Below are 24,517 nucleotides of genomic sequence, written 5' to 3'. Positions count from 1 at the left end.
AAAAAATCAATTTTATAAGAGCAGTGGTGGTGAAAGTTGATAACTTCCTAGAGAAAAGGATTGTCATGAACATCAATGATGGTGGTATGGACAGATGTCTCCAGGTGACTCTTCCATATCTTCAAACCTTAAGAGCATCTGAACTAGATGTAATGATTGACATAGTAAATCCAGTAATTTAAGAAGACACTCAACTACTCCAAGAGCTCAAAAAGGCACATATAGCAGCTTTCCCAGAAGCCTATCTACATCCACACAAAGGAGTAGTTTATGTCTGTCCAACAACCAGTCAAGCAAGGTATCTCATTGTTCCTAAACACTGTGTTAGATCAAACATGAGGCTGATCATGACATTGTAGTCTGACTTGAAGCATAAAAAGAACAAGAAGCCTGAGGATGTTGAAATGATAAAAATCTTGGACAGGTATCTCTTGAATCCTGACACCATGTTGCCAAATACTCAGTACAATCTAAGGAAAGATGAGGATGATGATGAGCAGAAGGATGACAAGCAAAATCCTTCTAGCTCAAATCCAAGTCAAGCCTCTAAAGCAACTGGTAGTAAGGATGAAAATAAGAAAGGTGAAGACAAAAAGGATGAGGAGAAGAAGATAAGAAGTGAGGGGAGGAGTAAAAAGAACCATGATGGCTCAGAACCACAGCAAACCTTAAAAATCCAAACACAACCAGCTCAAACCTTAGCTCAACCTTCAACGTTAACTATCTTAAACATCAAACCACCTCAAACCTCAAAGCCTAAATTTCTATTCAAGCAAGCTGCTAACTCTTTCCTAAAAATTCCAATCACCACAAGCCAAACATCTCTAAAGAAAATCTCAGTCCTAACTTTTGTCAAACCATCACTTAAAACTTATTTCAAGACTGTTGGGAGAAAACCTAAAAAGGCCAAGTCTACTCAAAAAGTTGAAGTTACTGAAAGGGCCATGTGGAACTGCTTCAAGCAAAGTGACTTTCTACATATAAATTGGTGCATCTCAGATGAAGATTATTTCCAACATCTAGCTAAAGAAATAGTTAGAGTCTGGGTTGTATCTCTAAGGGTAGTTAGAATCTAATATGAAGATGGTTCTTTCACCTTCCTTGGTTGTGATTTAATGGATTCTCTTTCTCTCACATAAATTAAGAGAATAATAAGTTTGCTAAAGGACAAGGATACCTGCTACAAGGGCATGGAGATCAGTTATAGCTGAATGGTTGATTACAAGGGAGGAAACAAGAAAAGGAAATAAGGATGAATTTGAAAAAAGAGTGAGGAAGTATGATGAGGAAATTGAGATGTTCATAAAAAGATCAGAAGAGCTCAAGGCCAAAGGAATGAGTAGAATCTCTAAGGATGGGAAATTTCTAAACATCAAAGATGGTGGATTCTTAAGATTTAGGATTGATTTACTAGACAGTGGTAATCCAAAGGTAACAAGATAAAAACTTGTAGAAGCTCTAAGTGGGACACCTATAATAGAAGAATTTGAGATTCTTGATCACTTAAAGGATGTTCTTAGAGAAGAAGCAGAAATAAAAACTGTCTTTACCTGATACTTGTAACCATCCAAACTCTGTAAGTTTCCTAATGTATAAAAGTTGTATTCTATCAAGCTTTATGTATTAATTTCATTTTCCATTTTTTTAACTTGGGGTTAGTCTTGTTAATAGGCATACATTTGTGTTAAGCAATCTTCTCACAAATTGGGGGAGATTGTTGTGCAAGACATGCCTGTACTTTAACAAGACTAAGTCAAATTGACAACCCTTAGTAAGTTATATTGTAATCTTAGTTTGCATTTGTACTTGTAACATTTAAAGTCTGTAAAAATGTAAAAGAGTAGACTGGAGTCTTTTTGTTTAAACAATATCAAGCCTAAGGATTATATCTGGAAGAAGATCAAGAAGATCATGCCTCAGAAGAATTATGAAGAAGCTTGGAGTTGAATAAATCTGTTTGGATAAAAATATTCTAAGTCAAAGATCTCTACAAGTCACAGATTTAGTGTTATAGAGAAGTCACTCGAGAACTCCAAATGACTTATCGAGAAGTCAGAAAATCATATAGAGAACTCACAGAAATATCGACAAGCCAAATTTAAGACATGAAGATTAGAGATATCGACAAGTCATTTCTTCACTAGAGAATTGAGAGTTATTGAAAAGTCAACATTAATTAGAGAACTCTGAGTTATCGATAAGTCAAATTCCACTAGAGAACTCAGAGATATCGAGAAGCCAAAATTCACTAGAGAACTCTAAGTTATCGACAAGTCAAATATGACTAGAGAACTCTGAGTTATCGATAAGTCAAATTTCACTAGAGAACTCAGAGATATCGATAAGCCAAAATTCACTAGAGAACTCTGAGTTATCGATAAGTCAATAATTCACTAGAGAACTCAGAGATATCGATAAGTCAAAGTGAAGATATCAATACTAGAGATCTCGACAACCCAAATTCTCCTATAAAGAACACAGAGACCTCTACAAGTCAAATTTACTATGGAGTACTAGAGATCTCGATAAGCCAATATACTAATCGAGATGTCAAGTTCTCTATAGATCAAACGAAGATCTCGAGGCAAAATCTCAAAGTATAATTTGCAGACCAGTTCAATATCCAAGATTTATAATCAACAAACAATCCAAACAGCTGGATTGACAAGTCTACAAAAAGCAGCTTGAAGGATGTGCAAGATCAATGGTGAAGATTAACTGACAGAGGAAGATCAAAGTAAACACATGATGCTAAGATATGCTAAGCCAGAATTAGAAGATACACTTTTCCTAAAATGGAAATGACAAGTGACAGTTTACTAAAGTTAATAGCATGTCTTATTGCATACTATGTAAATCAGCAGTTAACTAAATTATAAAGTTAACACTGGCCCTTCAGTCATTTGTAACAATTTAGATAGAAAATCTTGTAACACTCTCAAGAAGAAGCTAAACTCTTTATTAACAAAGATCCTAGAAATTTTTTAGCAAAACATTCTTAATTTTAATATAAAATTAAGTGAGTTTTGAAAGATTTGTGTTCTTTATTATTGCATGTTTAATTTCTGCAGTAACACATTTCACTACAAGATTTAATTTACCTTGTTCAACCATAAAAAGCTCAAGTAAAGCATTAAAGCAGTAAAACACATTCAACCCCCCCCTCTGTGTATTATTCATTTCCTAACAGCCAACCCTGTTAGTCCCTAACAATGCAACAAGAATTACAAAGGGGGGTTGAATGGAATTCTTGAAACTTTTTCTTCAATTATAAAATGTTCTAACTTAAAATATATATATATATATATATATATATATATATGTCAGTGTTTTGATTTGCAAAGTGCGGAATGACAAATTAAATATGAATCAAAACACAAAGTAATAAGAACACAAGTCTTTAAAACTTTCTGATGGATTTAAATGAATCCACCAGATATATATATATATATATATATATATATCAAGAGAACTGTGTGAAGCTTGGATAGCTCACAGCTGCTTACAAGTAAGAACAACTAAACTTATAGAGAAATTCTAAAGGATTCAACCTACAATTGTTTCTCTGAGAAAATATTTGCTTAGTCTTCTTGTTGTTCTAATTGCTACTTTTGCTTTATATATCACCAAGATTACACAGTAATAAGATAAGATAATAAAACAAAATCTATCAAGTCTAATACTATGCTAATTCATTACTATATTCCAGCATCTTTGAATATCTTCATAATAGCATGGAAATGACAATGCTTCTTTGTTCTCAAAAACCCAGTTGAATAGGCTGCCACATTCCTTTTGCATACACTCGACGCATGTGACTGTGTTGTCACTATCAACTAATGTTTGAATTGATTATCCGTCGGGTACATGATCATCTGTTGGATTATCTTGTTGATCATCCATCGGGTAGCTTTGTTGATCATCCGTCGGGTAGCTATTTGGCACTTGACTTCATTTCATTTATGTAGAATTGCAAGACATCATCTATGTACAATTAATCAACCTATTCTGCATATCTAATTAAAGTCAACGTGACTTATATGCTACTACAGAATCTATACAAAGGTGTTTACAGAAATATGCTACATGACTTATTGTTACATAAACTACTCACTCGATGGATGTCAAATCATCATCCGTCGGGACTATATTGAGTTATCCGTCGGAATAATATTTGCATATCCGTCGAGTGCTACATATTGTACTAAGTTAAATCTACTGAGATGTTTTGTTAATGAAATCATCAAGTTCACAACATATACACAACAATCTCCCCCAATTTATGTCTACTAGAATTGTAGCCATAAATTAAGAGAAACTTGATGATAACAAAACACCCTAAAAATACAAATTTAAATGGAAGTAGATAACTCTGTAAAGTGCTGCAATTAACAAAATGTACAAAGATTTGCTCACAGTCATTTTCAAGGTGCTCCTCTAGCCTGAGCAGATTAATCTATTTCCTTGAAGATCTGGATCTCTTTCCAAGCTTTCTGTTGTTTTCTTCTATCTGATTTTTGAGCTGTCTCTGGAATTCCAGTTCATCAGATTCTGAGAGATTTAGCATTCCTTGCATTTCCAAAAGAGTCTCATTACTAGAGATGCTCAACTGGTCTTCTAATCTGAAGAATCTTCTAACTTCTTTATCATCCATGAATTCCATCAGCCAGTAGGGCCTTCGATGCACTCTACTCCCTATATAGTTAGAGTCTTTGGGAGTGCATCTTTGGCTCTAATACTCCTCAGTTCTTCAGTCTTCTTTAGAACAAGTCTTCTAGCTGTCATATTGAATCCAAAGTTCTTCTTGAAAGATGAGTAAACCTTTATCAGCACAAATTGGCTCTCTTGAAGGATCCTGTGAAGTGGCCATTGTATCTTTTTTCCTCCCTTGTACTTCAATACCAACCTTTCAGGTAGATTCCTTTAAGCATCAATCCCTCTAACTTCTTCCTGTTCATCTAGATAGAGGTTTAAATCTGAGAATTCCTTATTGTCACATATGTACATAATGTCTCCCTTGTTGACTTTGGTTTGAGCTTTTGTTAGGGACTTGGATCTGAGAGTTGAGGGCTTTGCTTTCTTGATTGCTCTGGTCTTTGTCTTCTTTGGCTTCATAAAGTGAGGTAGATTGAGTTCAGGAATCGGTAGACTATCCTAGTCTATTGGCTCATCCTTTGAAATGGTAGGTTCACCTTGAAAATTCTTGGATGGATCTATCTTGAATTCTTCATGTGCCATAGAGGGCATGGATGTTTGAGTTTTTGTAGAAGTAGACTCTTTGGGAAAATATCCTTCCATCTCCTCATCACTGAAATCCAATTTTCTCTTGATTCTTTGCTTGTACCTTGGCTTCTTTGTTTGTGGAGGTTCATTTTGCATTACTTGATCTTGAGATTCAATAATTTCATATGGTTGTTCAGAAATTTGTTGTGTGGGTTTCACAGCTTGTAACTTGGCCAAGATAGCAGCTTTCTCCTTCTTTTGTTTGAGCATTTTAGCATCTAGAGCAGCTTGCTTCTTTTCTTGCTTCAGTCTTGCCTTTTCTTCCCTTTTTGCTTCAGTAAAATGAGGGTGTCCAGCCACCATACAGATTTCCTTCCCATTTCTGAAAATCTTGGCTATTCTCCTTTTTAGAACTGAATCTGCAGGATCCTTGTAGAATGCTATAGACCTGGCCAACAGCTTCTTCTCATCAGGTTTAGGTGTCTCATACACTGTGTCCAAAGGGTTCTTTAGTAAAGATTTTGGATAGTTCACCTTTGGCTTCAAAATTAGCTCAGCCTTTGGAGATTTGATACAGGATGGCTGTCCTCTTTCCAGATTATTCATGCTCATATCAGTCACAGAGATTTTCTTGACTTGAGAGTGATGAATGACTGATTTTTCTTGCTTCTTTACTAACCCAAACCTCTTTTATATATCCTCATCAATTTTCTCCCAGTTGATTGGGCTCAACTGATTCTTTTCAGCTGCTCTCAATGTGGCTGTTGTTTCATTAATCAGATCAATGTTGTCCTTAGTTGGTGGCTTGGTGAAACCAATTGTCTGTACAATTACTTGGCTAACTTGAATATTAAGCTGCGTTCCCCCTCACTTGAACCTTTCTCCCCCTTTTTGTTATCATCAAGTTGTGTGGGAGGGAGTTGAGCATCCACCAACTATTGGAGTAGTGCAGTCTGAGCTTCTTGATTGGTAAGTATCTTGGCCATTGACTTCTCTACAGCAGATAGTCTTGAGTCCATGGCCTCAACCTTTCTTAGCTTTTGAGCAATTTCAGTCATGGTGGTTGCAGGGAGTCTAGCATCCATTCTTTCTATAACATCTTGATTGACTTCAGAAATTTCCTGCTTGATTGCATCCACACTCTGACTGTGTTGAAGGGCTTGAATTTTATGCAGCTGGAGTGCTTCAAGATATGCTGTGAGCAGCTTCTTTGTGCTAGCATTGGAAGATGCCTGAATGGCTGCTTGGGTGTCATGAATTAGCTTGAATAGGGTTGATTGAAGATGTGAGTAGGAACATTCTTTTGTAAGCATCCAGGCAGGGACATCTATGTTGGATATATTTGAGATGTCATGTCTAATATGTTTCATGTTTAGTTTTCAGATCTTAACTAACAGGAAATATCAGTACTTACTGGAATCAGGACTTACTGGAAGTCAGGACTTAAGGATATCAGGACTTAGATTATCAGAAAATAATATTAGAAGATGGATATCAGAACTTAAGCACTGGAGGACTAACAGTTAAGGAAGGAAGCTGATTCACAGGAAAGAAGATCGAGACTAATACAAGAAGAAGATATGCATGGAAAGAGTTCGAGGACTGGAAGAATTATATAAGATATCTGGTTGATATATTTTAGGAGACAGAATTATATTCCATATCAACTAGAAGTTATCTTGTAACTGTGTCTATATAACACAGACATAGGTTTACTCTATAAGAGTTACGATCATCGAGAAGATCATATATTATAACCTAGCAGCTTTCGTGATATTTGTTCATCACTATGAGAGAACAGTTCCATTGTAACAGAGTTTGTTATATCGAATACATCTGTTTTCTGTTACTTGTGCTTTAAATTGATTTGATTGTATTCTACACTGTATTCAACCACCTTCTACAGTGTTGTGTGACCTAACAAGTGGTATCAAAGCCTATCTGTTAACACGCATATAGTAAAGATCCAAAACAATCATGTCTGAAGAAGCAGAAAATCCAACCAAGCCCGCTAAAACTGAAGAAACTCCAAAGACTCAAATCCATATTTGATATGAGACTATCAGGGTTCCCATGCTGAGACCGTCTGAGTATCTCATATGGAAAGTGAAGATGGCTATGTTTCTGGAAGCTACAGATCCAGAATACCTTGACAGAATTAATGAAGGACCGCATAAGCCAACCAAGCTCTCTGTTGTAGTTGCAGATCAGCCAGCAAAGACCATACCAAAGGAGAAAAGTGAATACACAGCTGAAGATATCTCATCTATTTTCAAGGATGCAAAGGTAAGGCATTTGCTGCATAGTGCCATTGATAATGTCATGTCAAATAGGGTAATATAATGCAAGACTGCAAAGGAGATATGGGATGCTTTGGAGACAAGGTGTCAGGGAACTGATGGAATCAAGAAAAATAGGAGGACTATACTCACTCAAGAGTATGAGCACTTTGACTCGAAAAGTGATGAGTCATTAACTGACTTATATGATAGGTTTTTCAAACTCTTGAATGATCTGTCACTGGTGGAAAAGGAATATGACATTGAAGATTCAAATCTAAAATTCCTTTTAGCTCTTCCTGAAAGTTGGGATTTGGAAGCTACTATTATAAGAGATAACTATGCTCTTGATGAAACTACTCTTGATGAAATTTATGGAATGCTCAAGACTTATGAAATTGAGATGGATCAAAGAAGCAAGAGACATAGGAGAAAGTCAAGAACAATTGCTCTTAATGCTTAGGAAGAATCCCCCAAAGTGGCTGTCTCAAAGAAAGGAAAAGGAAAGGCTCTCGTCATAAAGTCTGATTCAGAATCATCAAGTTTTGATGATGATGATTCAGAAACTAAAAGTCTACCTGAAGTAGATGCTGATGAAGAGATGATGAAGCTGTGTGCTCTTATGGTGAAGGGTATCACAAAGATAGCCTACAGGAAATTCAGAAGAGAAAAGAAGTTTTCCAGGAAAGGTAGAAGTTCTGATAAGAAGGGTTTCAGAAAATCTGAAGGCAAAGGAGGAAAGTCTGACAGAGGAGATTAATCAAATGTTAAATGCTACAACTGTGGTGAGAAAGGCCACATATCTCCTGACTGCAAGAAAGGAAAGAGTGACAAAGGCAAGGCTCTTGTCACAAAGAAGAAAAGCTGGACAGACACCTCAGATTCTGAAGATGAGGAGAACTATGTCTTGATGGCAAATACTGATAGCAGTTCTGATGCTGCTGAGTTAAAGGTGCCTCAAACAACTTATGCCTTTCATACTGATGATATTACTGAGTTGAGATTATATCTTAAAACCATGTTTATTAGCTATAGAGATGTTAGTCCCTTAACAATATATAGCAAGGATTACAGAAGGGGGGTTGAATGGAATTCTTGAACCTTTTTCTTAAAATAAAAATGTTCAACTCGAATATGGATATATTTGTTTTGATTAGCACAATGCGGAATGTAAACTTGAATGAATAAAAACATAAGTAATTAAAAACAAGATTCTTTAAAAACTTTCTGGTGGATTTAAATAATTCCACCAGAGATATATATAATATATCGAGAGGACTCTGTGTGCAGAAATGCTCACAGTTGCTTACAAAATAGAACTGCTGAGAATACAGGAAATGCTAAAGATTGTGCTTACAAAGATTTCTCTGTTTTTATGTTTCTCAGCTATCTCAGTTATTTTTCTATTTGCTACTCTCTTGGTTTATATGTATTACCAAGATTACAAAGTCAAAAGAACTGAATAAATATAAAATCTAACAGTCTTGATCTTTGCTGCTTTTCGTCCTCTATTACCCAGTTAATGGGCTTCCATAGTGTGTTTGTATCCAACTCGACGGCTGTGTGTCAGCTTTCACTGTTAAACTGATGTTTGAATCTTGATATGATTATCCGTCGACTTTCAGATCATCCGTCGATGACTTAATTGATCATCCGTCGACTGCTATGTTAAACATCCGTTGATAGTCATTTGATCATCCGTCGAAGCTTTGTTAATCATCCGTCGGTAGCTATTTTGGCACTTGACCTCATTTCACTTATAGAGAATTACAAGACATTGCTTATATACAGTTAATCAACCTATTCTGCATATCTAGTTAAAGTCAACATGACTTATATGCTACTACAGATTCTATACAAAGGTGCATACATCACTGTGCTACAAACTTATTATTACATAAGCTACTCACTCGATGGATAATAAGTTAATCATCCGTCGGGACTATAATGAGTTATCCGTCGAGACTAAAACTCTTATCCGTCGAGTGCTACATAATTTCACTAAGTAAAATCTACTTAGACATTTTGTTTGAGTGATCATCAAGTACACAACATATTCACAACAATCTCCCCAAATTTATGTCTACTGGAATTGTAGCCATAAATTAAGAGACACTTGATGATTACAAAACATCCTTAACATATATCTGTAAAGATAAGTAGATAAAACTGAAAGTGCTTCAATTTAAACAAAATGTACAAGATTTGGCTCACAGTCAGTTCAAGATGCTCCTCTAGCCTGAGCAGATTTTTCTAGTTTCTTGATGGTCTGGATCTTCTTCCAAGCTTTTTGTTGTTTTCTTCAATTTGATTCTGGAGCTGCCTGTGGAATTCTAATTCATCAGATTCTGAGAGATCTAAAATTTCTTGCATCTCCAAGAGAGTCTCATTGCTAGAGATACTCAATTGGTCTTCTAATCTGAAGAATCTTCTCACACCCTTGTCATCCATGAATTCCATCAGCCAGTAGGGCCTTAGATGCACTCTTCTCCCTGTGTATGGGATGATAAGAGTCTTGGGAAGTGCATCTTTGGCTCTAACACTCCTTAGCTCTTCAATCTTCTTCAATACTAATCTTCTTGCAGTTACATTGAACCCAAAGTTTTTCTTGAATGATGAATAGACTTTGATCAACACAGCTTGGCTTTCTTGAAGTATCCTGTGAAGAGGCCACTGAATCTCCCTTCCTCCTTTGTACTTGAACACCAACCTTTCATGTAGGTTTCTGTATGCATCAATTGTCCTTACCTCATCCAGCTCCTCCAGATAAAGGTTTAGATCTGAGAATTCTTTGATGTCATATAAGTACAAGTAGTCTCCCCTGTTGACCTTGGGTTGAGCTTTGACTACTGACTTGGATTTGAGAGGTGAAAACTTCACTTTCTTGACTGCCCTTGACTTTGTCCTTCTTGGCTTAGTAAGAATTGGCAAGTTGAAGTTAGGAATTTGTAATTTATCCCACTCTATTGGCTCATCCTTTGGCACAATAGGCTCTCCATGTATGTTCCTGTAGGGGTCCACCACCCTTATATTTTCAAATACCACAGAGGGCTTTGATGATTGAGTTTTAGCTTGAGTGGATTCCTTAGGAAATTGATCTTCCAATTCCTTGTCAGCAACATCCAATTTCCTTTTTATTCTTTTAGCCAGTTCTTTCTTGGGGATTTCTTCTGTTCTTCAATCTTCTTCTTTGATTCAGTAGCTTGAGATGGTTGAGAGGGAATTTGTTGAGAAGAATTCACAGCCTGCAGCTTGGCCAAGATAGCAAACTGTTCTTTCTTTTGTTTAGACTTCTTTGCATCTAGAGCAGCTTGCCTCTTTTCCTGCTTCAATCTGGCTTTTTCTTCTTTCTTTGCATGAGCAAATTATGGATGTCCAGCTACCACACAAATGTTCTTCCCATTTCTGAATATCTTTGCAATTCTCTTTCTTGAGGCTGAATCAGTTGGATCTTTGTAGAAGACAATAGATCTTGACAGAAGCTTCTTTTCATCAGGCTTGGGTTTCTCATAACAGTATCCATAGGGTTCTTCAAAGATGACTTTGGATAGTTTGCCCTTGGTTTAAGAATTATCTCAGCCTTTGTAGTCTTGATACAGGAAGATTGTCCTTTCTCCAGATAGTTCATGCTCATCTCATTCACACTGATTGGCTTGACATGAGAGTGATGGATGGCTGACTGAACGGGTTCCTTGACTAATTCAAACTTTTTCTGTATTTCCTCATCAATCTTTTTCCAGTTGATCAGAGTCAACTTTCCTCTATCAGCATCTTTCAAATTTTCTGCTGCTGCATTGATAAGATCTATACCATCTGCAACTGGTGGCTTGGAGATAGTAATTGAAGGTACAATTACTTTGCTGATTTGAACTAGAAGTTTTTCCCCCTTAGTTGGTCCTTTCTCCCCCTTACTTGATTCTCTCTCCCCCTTTTTGTTATCATCAATTGGAGGAGTTAGGCCTTGTACTTTAGCCAGTTGCATAAGAAGATTTGTCTGAGTCTGTTGATTTTGAAAAAGTAGAGCCACTGAATTCTCAATAACTTGAACTCTGTTCTCCAACTTGGCTATCTTCTTGTCAGAATCTGATTCTCTCCATAATCTCAGTAATAGATCTTGTATGGTACCATATGGCATTACTGAATCCAGCTTTTCAGAGTTATAGGTCTTCAAGTCAGCTATATCCCTTTTCAATTCATCCATACTGAGATTCTGTCTTAAGTGCTGGATCTTCATTAGATGTAGAGAGTCCAGGTGAGCTTGAAGAACAACCTTGGTACCAGCATCTGAAGTTTCCTGAAGGGCCTGTTGAATAGCTATTACTTATTTTACCAAAGACACCTCAAATTGTCCTGGTGTAGATTCCTTCGCCCATGCCCATTCAGGTAAACTTAAAGCAGAACTTGGGCCTTCAGCTCCCCCTAAGTTCATGCTTCCATCCAAAGAACCCGAGTCATCATCATCAGAATTTACTCCAAATTCTTCAGATGGCTCTCCAGCTTGAAAAGGCATTCTATTCACAGCAGCTTTATCTCTTTGAAGAGATTCTGTGGTGTGCACTAAATTCAAAGTCTGCACTGCCTCCACATTGCCCTGAGCAGCCAACAATTGATAGGCTGAAACAGGGTGAGTAAAAGTGTCAGCATCCAAGGAAATGTTATCAATTATAGCTTTATAATATTGCTGAAATTGTCTTTCCTTTTCAGCATCATCCACAATCATTGACTCACTAGCAATGGCTGGTTCCATCCTTATTTCTCCAGTACCTGCCTTTCTCTCATATTCTCTCTTTTGTTGCATCAGGGTCTCACCCTGGCTCCCCACCCTCACACCCTCACCTTCACCTACTAAGGTGGGACTCCTCTCACTCACTTTTGCCAATCCTGAATAAATGGATTGCTGAGATTCACTTTTTTCCTCTCCTTTTGCCTGGGAGCAACCCAGCCTCTCACTCAATACACTCTCCTCTCTCAGTCCTAAGAGTGATTGTATTACCACTAAATCTTCTACACTTGAAATTATTGAAGTTTGAAGTTGTGTAGAGACACTCGACGGATAAGTGATATCCTTCGGGTGAGTGGTAAAGCTATCCGACGGATAACTGCTGTTAAGCTTATCCGTGGGGATACAATCACTACTCGATGGATGAGCAATATCCATCGAGAGAGTAGAAATGAATGAGGTGGGAAGAGAAACTATTGTTGACTCTGGGTTGATTGAAGTTATTTGAGGCACAGATATCACAATAGAATCTGAAAGAATTGGCAAGTGAGCCAACAAATCATCTAAAAGATGATGCTCACTTGCACTAGATTTTGGCTTCCCCAACAGAGTTAAAGAAAGGGAATCAGGAATTGAAGTGTTTATCATGTCCACTTCCAGTGAGTTGGTGAGTATTGTGTTTCAGTGGCTTCTATAATGAGAGATTTTGGCTGTGACTCCACATTTATTGGAGCCACATCAATCTGAATTTGAGAAGGTGCAGGGACTGTGTCTTTAGCACCAGTTTGCACTAAGTGTGTTCCCTGTGCATCCCCAGTTGTTTTGGATTTCTTCTTTCTAGTGTAAGTTTGGGGTGAGCTTGTGTCCCTAACCCTCTTGGCTTGTGCTCTTGGATGAGAGCTTTGTTCAATAGCCACATCCTTTTGGGAGGATGCAGCTAGAAGTGAGCTTTTGTCCTTTTTAAGCACTGCAGTTTGTTGGGAAACTGCAGTGTGGCTAGGCTGGGATTCACTCAACTCTCCAACCTTATCCTTGGGGTTTCTTTGATGTTCACCCCTTCCCTCACCTATCTTACCCTCCTTCACACTCCCCTCTTTGGCTTTGGTAGATTTTTCAACTGGTACCTTTTGAGAGATACCAGAGGGGATTTTCTTTGATTTGGATTTGGAAAGTACAGTTGATTTGGCAACTTTGGTAGGCAACTGTTTGGTCATTGTCACAGTTGCCATAGCTATGCCTGAAGTCAAAGAAATAGAGGAGATTGGAGTAGTTGAGGGTATGGATGAACTTACCTCACTTACCTGAGGTGTCAGCATTGCAGGGAAATAGAACATTGGCACATCCCTGTTATGGTTGGCTCTGTTCAAGTCTGCAATGATTCTTCTCTCTTGAACCCAACAAGCTAATTTGTTGTCTGGGTTCTCAAGTACAATCTCTTGACAAAGATGGTTAGCCAAAAGCATAAAAAATCTAGCATAGTAAATATTCTTTCCTCTTTTGACTAATTCACCTAGTTTAAAACCTAACTCATACACAACAAGGTCACTGAAATTATAAAATTTGTCTATAACTAGCATTTATAGCATGTTAAGCATGGAAATATTCACAGAATCAAAATTACTGATTTTTCCAGAAAAAACTTTAGTTACAACATCACACATGTAACTCCATTCATTCCTAAGACCTTGTCGCCTAATGTCACTTAGTTTTGTAATAGGAAGTGCATAATGAATGGAATTGAGCATATTGACAATATCAGTGTCAGTGTGTGGTGCAGTTACATTATCATCAGAAATCTTGAAACATGCTTTTATTACATCATTATTGATACAGAATTCATTACCTTTGATGGTCAGAGTGATGGTTTTGTCAGTAGAGTTGTAGATTGCTGTTGTCCACATCTCTTCAACAACTTCACAATAAATTGTGGGTGATTCCAGCATGGCAAAACTTAACTTGCAGTTCTTCACGAAGTCCATCATCTTATAATAGTCTTCTGATTGCTGAATACCCTTATTGACCAAAGCAGTGAAGTTGTTCTTTTCATATATGAACCCAGTCTGTGACATGATCTTTACTACGGGTGCCATTGTTAGAGAAGAAAAGCTTGAAGAGAAAGAGGATTTTTTTTTGCTTGAGAGAGAATGAAATAACACAGTTGAATTTGAGAATGATAAAAGAAAATGATTAGAATGAAATAAGCTTTTATACTTTACTCAGAATCAACGGATAAAACTAATAAAGAGAAGTAAATTACCCAATAGAAATTGCCTAAAATAGCCGTTTTAAAATAAACTGTAAAAATTCCACCCATTATCCGTCGTGTAATGCTTACAAACTGTAAGTATACTCGATGGATAATGTTCAGGGAATTAACGGTTACGATTTAGACACTTCGACAGATGAGGATAAACTGTTATCCATCGAGCTTTAAAATATTCCAGAAAAGTAATTGATTTTATTTACAATTTGTATATCGACGGATGACTCAACTCGATGGATAATGGTCATCCGTCGAGATGCAAATTTTGACTTAGCCAAAATTTCATCCAAGACTAAAAATCAGTTAAATTTATGGCTACTTTTCAACTTGCAAAATAATTCAGATAAATTCAAGAGTAATTAAGCATACATAACTCACTTACCAACCTAGAAAAGGTGGATTCATCCAGTGGCTTGGTAAAAATATCTGCAAGTTGCTTCTCACTTGGAATAAAATGTCGCTCTACAGTACCATTCATTACATGTTCCCTTATGAAATGGTACTTGATGTCTATATGCTTTGTCCTTGAATGTTGCACTGGATTTTCAGTGATGGCAATTGCACTTGTGTTGTCACAGAAAATAGGAATCCTTTCAACTTATAAACCATAGTCTAGCAATTGATTTTTCATCCATAAAATCTGTGCACAGCAACTGCCAGCAGCAATATATTCAGCTTCAGCTGTAGAAGTAGAAACTGAATTTTGCTTTTTACTGAACCAGGACACAAGCTTGTCTCCTAAAAATTGACAGGTTCCTGTTGTGCTTTTTCTATCAATTCTGCAACCTGCATAGTCTGCATCTGAATAACCAGTTAGATCAAAACCAAAATCTATAGGATACCAAATGCCAAGTTTTGGTGTTCCTTTGAGATATCTGAAAATTCTCTTAATAGCTATTAAGTGAGACTCTCTAGGATCAGCCTGAAATCTAGTACATAAACATGTAGCAAACATTATATCTGGCCTACTAGCTGTTAAGTACAGAAGTGAGCCAACCATGCCTCTATAACTTGAAATATCCACAGACTTTTCAGTAGTGTTTAGTTCAAGCTTAGTTGTAGTGGCCATGGGAGTTTTTGCAGATGTGCAATCCATTAGATCAAACTTCTTTAAAAGATCAAAAATATATTTAGTTTCACTAATGAATATTCCATCACTAACTTGCTTAACTTGTAAACTAAGAAAGTAAGTTAGTTCTTCCATCATACTCATTTCATACTTACTTTGCATCAGTTTGGCAAACTTTTTACAAAGTTTCTCATCTGTAGAGCCAGATATAATATCATCTACATAAATTTGAACAAGTATGCTAGAGCCATTAACATTTCTGAAAAATAAAGTTTTATCTACACAGTACCTCTTGTGAAGTGATTTTCCAAAAGGAACTTTGATAAAGTATCATACCAGGCTCTAGGTGCTTGCTTTAGTCTATAAAGTGCTTTCAGTAGATAATAGACATACTCTGGGAAATTTGGATCTTCAAAACCAGGAGATTGACTTACATACACTTCTTCCTCCAAATATCCATTCAGAAAGGCACTTTTGACATCCATTTGATAGACTTTGAAATTGGCATGGGCTGCATAGGCTAAGAAGATTCTGATGGCTTCAAGTCTTGCAACAGGAGCAAATGTTTCATCAAAATCTATCCCTTCTTGCTGGCAATAGCCTTTAGCAACCAATCTTGCTTTGTTCCTTACTACTATGCCATTTTCATCCATATTGTTTCTGAATACCCATTTGGTGTCTATTAGATTCTTTCCTTTAGGTTTGGGTACCATCTTCCATACTTTATTCCTTTCAAATTGGTTTAGCTCCTCCTGCATAGCTAAAATCCAATCAGGATCTAACAAGGCTTCTTCTACCTTCTTTGGTTCTTCCTTAGACAGGAAGCTGCTATATAGACATTCTTCTTGAGTTGCTCTCCTGGTTTGAACTCTGGAAGAAACATCACCAATAATCAGTTCAAAGGGGTGATCTTTTGTCCATTTTCTTGGTTGAGGTAGATTAGCCCTAGATGAAGAGACCTCAATGTTGTCTTGATGTGTGATTGAGTTTTGATTGCTAGAAACTCCCCCCGAGTTTGTGGATCTTTGATTTGAAATAGGGGTACTTTCTATGGGTGATCTGCCTTGACTTCCCGCTCCTTTTGATAACTCGACGGATGGTGAATTTTGAGTACCGACGGATGAGGCAGGTTGTCTTCCGACGGATATTACAGATTCCCTTCCGATGGATGAAGCATTATGTAACTTGATGGATGTTGAGTTTTGTGCTTCATTTGTGGTAGATTTGTCTGCATTATCCTTAGACACTGTTTCTTGATCACTCTCATCATCACTTTCATCACTGACCATCTCAATATTGTCGAATTTGAGGCTTTCATGGTAATCTCCATCTTTTAGTCCTTCAATCTTTTTATCATCAAACACAACATGTATAGATTCAACAACAATGTTGGTTCTTAGATTGTAGACTCTATATGCTTTACCAACAACATATCCAACAAATATTCCTTCATCTGCTTTAGCATCAAACTTCCCATTTTGATCAGTTTGATTTCTCAGAATATAGCATTTATAGCCAAAGACATGAAAAAAGTTTAGAGTTGGCTTCTTGTTCTTGAACAATTGATAAGGTGTCATGCATCTTGCTTGATTAATCAGAGAGATGTTCGGAGTGTAGCATGCAGTGTTTACAACTTCAGCCCAGAAATATGTTGGTAATTTTGATTCTTCAAGCATTGTCCTTGCAACTTCAATAAGAGATCTATTCTTTCTTTCCACTACTCCATTCTGTTGTGGAGTCCTTGCTGCTGAAAACTCATGCAAGATCCCATTTTCCTCACAAAATGCTCTCATGACATAGTTCTTGAACTCGTATTCATTGTCACTCCTGATTCTTCTAACTTTGAAATCAGGGTGATTGTTAACTTGCCTTATGTGATTGATGATGATTTCACTAGCCTCATCTTTGGACTTTAGGAAATAGGTCCAAGAGAACTTTGAGAAATCATCTACAATTACTAGGAAAAATCTTTTCTTTGAAATTGACAATACATTGACTGGTCCAAACAAATCCATGTGAAGCAGTTGCAGAGGCTCTTCAATTGCTGAATCAAGTTTCTTCCTGAATGATGCTTTAATCTGCTTCCCCTTTTGGCAGGCATCACACAGTCCATCCTTTGTAAACTCCACCAGAGGAATGCCTCTAACTAGCTCTTTCTTTACCAGCTCATTCATGGTCTTGAAGTTCAAATGGGATAGCTTCTTGTGCCATAGCCAACTTTCATCTTGACTTGATTTACTAAGAAGACAAGTTACAGATTCTGCTTTAGTTGAGTTGAAGTCAGCTAGGTACACATTTCCTCTTCTCACACCAGTGAGAACCACTTTGTTGTTTTGATTATTAATCACAACACAGATTTCTTTGTTGAAGGTTACTGCGTTGCCTTTGTCACAAAGCTGGCTGATACTCAACAGATTGTGTTTGAGACCATCCACTAAGGCAACCTCTTCAATGATGACATTGTCCTTTGAAATCAAGCCATATCCCACAGTATAACCTTTGCTGTCATCTCCAAAAGTGATACTTGGGCCAGCTCTCTCTTCAAACTCTGTGAGCAGGGTAGAATCACCAATCATGTGTCTTGAACAACCACTATCCAAGTACCAAATATTCCTTCTATTTCCCTGCACACATCAAAATCAAATCAAGTTGATTTTGGTACCCAAGTTTCCTTGGGTCCTGCCTTGTTAGCTTTCTTCTTCTGTTTCTTAGGTCTTAACTCATTTGACTTAGGAATTTCAGATTCTTCCTTAGTCATTTGGGTTGGGCCTTTGAAACCACTAGATGCAACATAATTATCATGCATGTTATGGCTAACAGGAAATGGCATGCTTGGTGCAAACATGTTATTCCAGTAAGGCATGCTAAATGGCATTTGAGGCATATTGTATGCATCATAATATGGATTAGGTGCAAATGGCATATTAGCAAACTGTGCATTCATGTTCTGTGTAGGTATAGCATTAATAGGCATGGGAGGCATGGCATTCATGTTAGAGAATTGAGGCTGAACAAACATGGGAGTAGGCATGGCAGATTTGCAATTAACAGACAAATGATTTACACTACCACACTTGACACAGATTTTTCTAGGAGCATATTTGTCAGGTGTGTAGTTATTGTGTTTGTTAATCCGTACTTTACCATTCCTATTGTTTTTCCTTTTAGTCTCTGTTTTTACCTCTATCTTCTCAAGTCTATCACTTAACTGTTTGACAGTCATGTGACCAACATTAGCCTTCTTCCCTTTCTTGGCTTGACTTGACTCTCCTGAAACAAAGTTCTTGGAAACAGACCCATACTTATCATTTAGCTTGGTTAATTTGGCTTTGCTAATGGGTTTGCTTACAGCCGACGGATGAGGATTTTTATCATTCGACGGATAACACTTTTTGTTATCCGACGGATAGTCCTCATCATCCGTCGAGTCTACATCTTCAGCAACCCATCTACCAAAATAGGTTCTAGTTTCTCCTTATTCTTTTTCCAGGCTTCATCACAAAAAGACTCAATTCCTTGAACCTTGGTGATTTGAGCATGAACATCTCTGGATGTTTTCCATGCTTTAATGTAATAACCCCAATTTTTTTTTGGAATTTTTGAAACCCTTATGAATAGTGATTTTGCCGATTATGCTGAATAAGAAAACTTTTCATACCACACTATGTAGGGATTCTTTTATTGATCTTCTGAGATATTATTAGTACTCTATGTGGTATATAAGTGTATGTAAAGATCGTCAGAATCCAAATCCGAACACTTTGATTTTTCCCGAAAATCCACCAGATACCGAAAGAATTGAGTATAAGGTAATATGGTTAAAGGGATTTAAATTCAAGGATTATAAGAGAGGATCATTAAAGGATTATAAGATATTGAGAAAGATTTAGGGGAACCCAAGTAATAAGATCCCGGATGTCATCCCTCAAACAACGAAAGAGAACAGAGTTAAGCGAATTGAAAAACAAATAAACGACCAAGGGACAAGCACATACAAGTAGAATGGGAAGGAAGCTTCCAAGAAAAGCTAAAACAAGTGGTTAAAAGAGAAGGTGACATCATCAAACCTTAAGGGAAAGACATGTGGCTTGGAGGTGAGGTCATCCAAGTGATGCCATCACTTTATCAAAGCAATCTCCACCAAGTATTCATTTTACAAACACCAAAATCAAAAGCAACCAAAACAAACTCATTTCTCTTCTTCCCCCATCTATTGCTCACGGCTTTTCCATTAAAAGCAAAGGAAAAATTTCAAAAATCAAGCTACACACCTTCATAATTCAAGAGGTTTGTTTCTTTAGCTTCCATAATTCATAACTTAGATGAGCCATAAGTTTAAGCTCAAGATTCCATGTTTAACATAGCTAATCAATTCATCAAAGTTATTGGTGAATAGTGTTTTTCAAGAACTTGAAATTTTGTTCTTGAGTTTTTGTTTAGATTAAGCTTTGGTAAGGACTTTCAAGGGTGATTCCAAGCTCCTTAGTTACTTTTACTCACCAAGGAAGGTATAATCTCATACCCTAGCCCTACTTTTGTATATTTAGAGTTTTTGTGTTTGGAATGGTTCATGAGAAGCTTGATTATGGTGTATTTAGAGATGTGTTGGTTTTGTGATGTGTTTGGAGTTGTAAATCTTGTTGATTAGTTAAAGAACTTATGTAAGCTTTTAGTTCATGATTGGGAAGTAGTGTAAATTAGAAAAACGTGAGGTGTTGGGGCTGTTGTAGTGAGGTATGGATGGAGTTTGGTTGTATGGTTGAATTGTGGTTGGTTTGTGGTTGATTTGGAGTAGGATAAAAATTGGTAATCGCGTAAACATAGCCTTCGTAATGTCCGATTTACTTTAGACTCTTTTTGTTCTTAACATCAAGACCCGAGGACTCACTGTTAGGTTTTGACCACTGCCATGATTAGATAGTTCATGTTACGAGCTTCGTTTTGATATGTGTTTCGTTTGAATCTGATGTACGGTTTAGGAGAAACGACCGTTTTAAGTAACGGCGTTTCGCGAACGAACCATTACCCCTCGCCTTAATTTGAAACCTTGGTTAAGGACTTTAAATGACTAATTAGGATATGAAACAATTATGTTAAGTGTATTAGGCAGTTGGTAAGGTACTCGCGAAAGAATTGCCTTAAAACTCCTAATGGTTAATTTATTAAAAATGGTGGAGCCGAGGGTACTTGAACGACTTAGGTGATTCGTGAAGCGTAGGAGTGACCATAAGCGAACGTTAGGGTTCAATTGGTTAAAGTCTAGTTTCTTAAGCAACCGGGGTTTAATTCCAACTTATGTTGTTGTGCATAGGTTATCGGACCCACTCTAAGCTTAAGCCTATCCGGGAGCACTCAGGCAAGTTTTCTATCCGTTATACTGTTGTTGTGATGTATACACTTGTATATGCATTATCTTGTGATAGATGCATGATGGTTAAATTAGCAAATTCTTGCGATATATTGTAGCATGTGATATGGTACGTATGCATGCCTGTTTCGTATTCTTGCCATATATATCTGTTGGTTCAGTTGATAATACCTATGCTAGAGAATAGCGGTAATTTGCATATACCCTTAGTATAGGGACCCAAAGGTGAAAACATTTTCTAAAACCGGAAGTCGAGGATCCTGAGTAGATTTTATATATATATATATATTTATATATATATGGTTATAGTTTTCAAAACTATTAATCGAATAAGGTTTATTCGATAACTTTATTTTATTTATTGAATATTATTTCGAAAATTCATTCGAGGGCTTATGACTCAGCTTATTTATTTATCGAATATTATTTCGAATATTCATTCGAGGGCTTATGACTCAGCTTATTTATTTATTGAATATTATTTCGAATATTCATTCGAGGGCTTATGACTCAGCTTATTTATTTATTGAATATTATTTCGAATGTTCATTCGAGGGCTTATGACTCAGCTTATTTATTTATTGAATATTATTTCGAATATTCATTCGAGGGCTTATGACTCAGCTTATTTATTTATTGAATATTATTTCGAATATTCATTTGAGGATGTATGACTCCTTTATTTATTTAATGAATATTATTTATAATATTCATTCGAGGTATTATGACTCCGTGTATTATTTAATATTCTTTATTTTATTAAAGAATAATGTTCGATAATCAAACTTACTTTTGATTATTCAAATAAAGATATTACTTTCGTATAAGTATATCTTTGATTATTTACTATTCATTTCAATTATAAGTTTTCCAACTTCTACCTCAATTATTCTTTATGGGAATATTATTTAAATAATAATATTCAGATATTTTCTAAATACATTGGGACTGATTTACTTCATTAAATCAACATTACTCCAAACACTCTTTAAAGTGTTTTCGAGTCTTCAAAATGATTTTTAAAGGTTAGAGCGGATCCCAAAACTCCTTTTTATATTTAAGATATTTCTTTTAAAGGGGATTTAAATACTCGCTCAAAACCTGAGGGATCCGGCTCTGTGGTGTATTTTATATTCGCAACGAGGTTGCTGTTTTGGTAAATGAATTGATTACTTACCCAACGTTCGGGAAGTAAGTCCATCTATCGAGTCGGCATAAGCAACATGGGCTCAGTGGGCGTCCATGATAGTGTAAGTGGCTCAGTGGGAGTCCATCAAATGCGTAAGTGGCTGAGTGGCAGTCCAGCATAAGGTCCTATTGCGACCAGGGTGATGACCAGTGGGGAATTCGTCCATCTACTAGTAGAAAATGTTACTTATTGGTATCTTTGCCTGATCAGCAAGATATCAGGTTTATGCCAAAATTCCTTCCTTTCCAAATTTATTAGATATTGCAATTCTGTTCATACTTTACATGACAGAGGTTTTCAGGAAACGTATGTATATATATAGGTGTATATATATATCGGGACTTAATGAAGTATCTCGTAACTTCATTATTTATAGTGATATTCAAAGATTTAATCTATTCAAATCTTGTCTTGTAGTCTCATCTATGTGATGAACTGTTGAAAGCTCATTATAACTTGAACGGTGGTAGTTCAAGTAGTATTTAGAAAAGATATAAGTATATTGGAGTATCTTGTAACTTCATCTTTTAAACTTATATCTAGTAAATGATTATCTTATGCATAACAAAGATTTTCAAAAAAATATTGAGACAAGGTTAGATATATGAGATCACCTTGCAACGATATTTTTATACAGTTATAAACTGGAACTCTATGTATATTATACATGTCAGAGGATTTCAAAGATTGTGAAAAGTATGTATGTATGTATATACTGAATATTTTGCGACTTGGTCGCGTTAAGATATCAACTTGGTCCATTTCTTCTTAACCAAGACTTTCTTGAGTACTTTGAGAATGCTCATTTATTGTTAATTATTATACATATTATTTCGGTGGGCTTGTTGCTCACCCTTGCTTTCTTCTTTCATCACACAACAACAGATAGACAAGATGAACAGGATCAAGCTCCCAATTCGCGAGCGGATAGGAAATGTTCTGCAGTTTCCTGTAGGCGTTGATGTCGCCGTAGCTGAGGTAGGAACTACCAATAGGCTAGGTTTTCAACTATTGATGTACCAGACTTATGTATATTATGAATTGTAATAATGGCAAAGAATATGTAAATTTATTCAGAAACCCTTTTGAGATATAATGACTTATAATTCTGGAATAAAATGACTTGTGTTATTTTGGTATTCATCGCTGAGACTATAACTTGTGGTGTGTGTGTATATTGTGGGGTCACAGTACGTAGTAGTTGGTTGACTGTTAAGATTAATTATTGATAAGTGAAATGGAACTCGTGACAACCCGAATCCCCGACCCCGGATTTGGGGGTGTTACAGAAATGGTATTAGAGCTAAGCGTTATAAACCTCAGAGATGAAGTGACGTTAAGATAATAAGTACACTAAGATAAATAAGAACTCTTGCCAAGTTCATAGTCGGACTACCTAATGTAGTACTGACAGTTAAAACCCTTATGGGAACCCTTATAAATATCATGATAGAAGCGTAGTTCGTTATCGTATATGGTAGCGGGACTCCGAACCCTGAGGTTGAGGAGTAACAGCGCGATGATGTTTTATTACTAATTGGAGATCGGATTGTGGATCCGATAGAGCGTCCTAACGCAGGACCGGATGATGTTCATATTGAGGATGTAGCGGTTGAGGATGTTGTCCTAGAAGGGATTGTTGCTGAGGAGGATCCCGTGAAGGATCCTGACATGAATGAATAAAGGACCACTGAGGAATCGATGACCATGATTAGGGCAACTCCCAGAGGTAGGATTGGCCGGTCACTACCAGAGGTTCGTTCAAGTTTGTAAAGATAGTAGCCCCTTTAACGCGGCTTACTCGTAAGACTGAGAAGTTCGAATGGACAGAGAAATGCGAGAAGAACTTTTAAGAACCGAAGCAAAGGTTGGTGACGTCCCCTATGTTGGCGTTGCCGGATGGAAAATGAGATTTTGTGAAGTGTAGTGACGCTTCGCATAAGGAATTGGGGTGCTTCTCATACAGCACAGCAAGGTAATCGCGTACGCATCAAGACAATTAAGGGAATATAAAATTCGATATCCCCACCCATGAGCTTGGGCTCGTGGCAATAGTTTTGCGCTAAAGATTTGAGGCACTACTTGTATAGAGAGAATTGCGAGATTTACATTAGCCATAAGTGCTCTAGTACATTTCACGCAGGAAGAGCTCAATATGCGCCAGATGAGGTGATTAGAGCTAATCAAGGATTACGATTATGAGATTCTTTATCATCCAGGGAAAGCCAAAATGGTGGCTAATGCCCTTAGTGTAAAGGAGAGACTCAAGATGATAATGTCTTTGGGAGAGTTGATAAGAGATTTTGAGAAAATGGAAATAGAAGTGAAGGTAACCGGAGCCGGTACTGAAAAGCTGTTTGAGATTGCAATACAGCCCGAATTATTGGAAAAGAACATATTATGCCA

The sequence above is a fragment of the Apium graveolens genome, chromosome 3 (genome assembly GCF_009905375.1).
Source record: "Apium graveolens cultivar Ventura chromosome 3, ASM990537v1, whole genome shotgun sequence".
NCBI classification, from domain to species: Eukaryota; Viridiplantae; Streptophyta; class Magnoliopsida; order Apiales; family Apiaceae; genus Apium; species Apium graveolens.
This window is presented reverse-complemented; position numbering follows the sequence as displayed.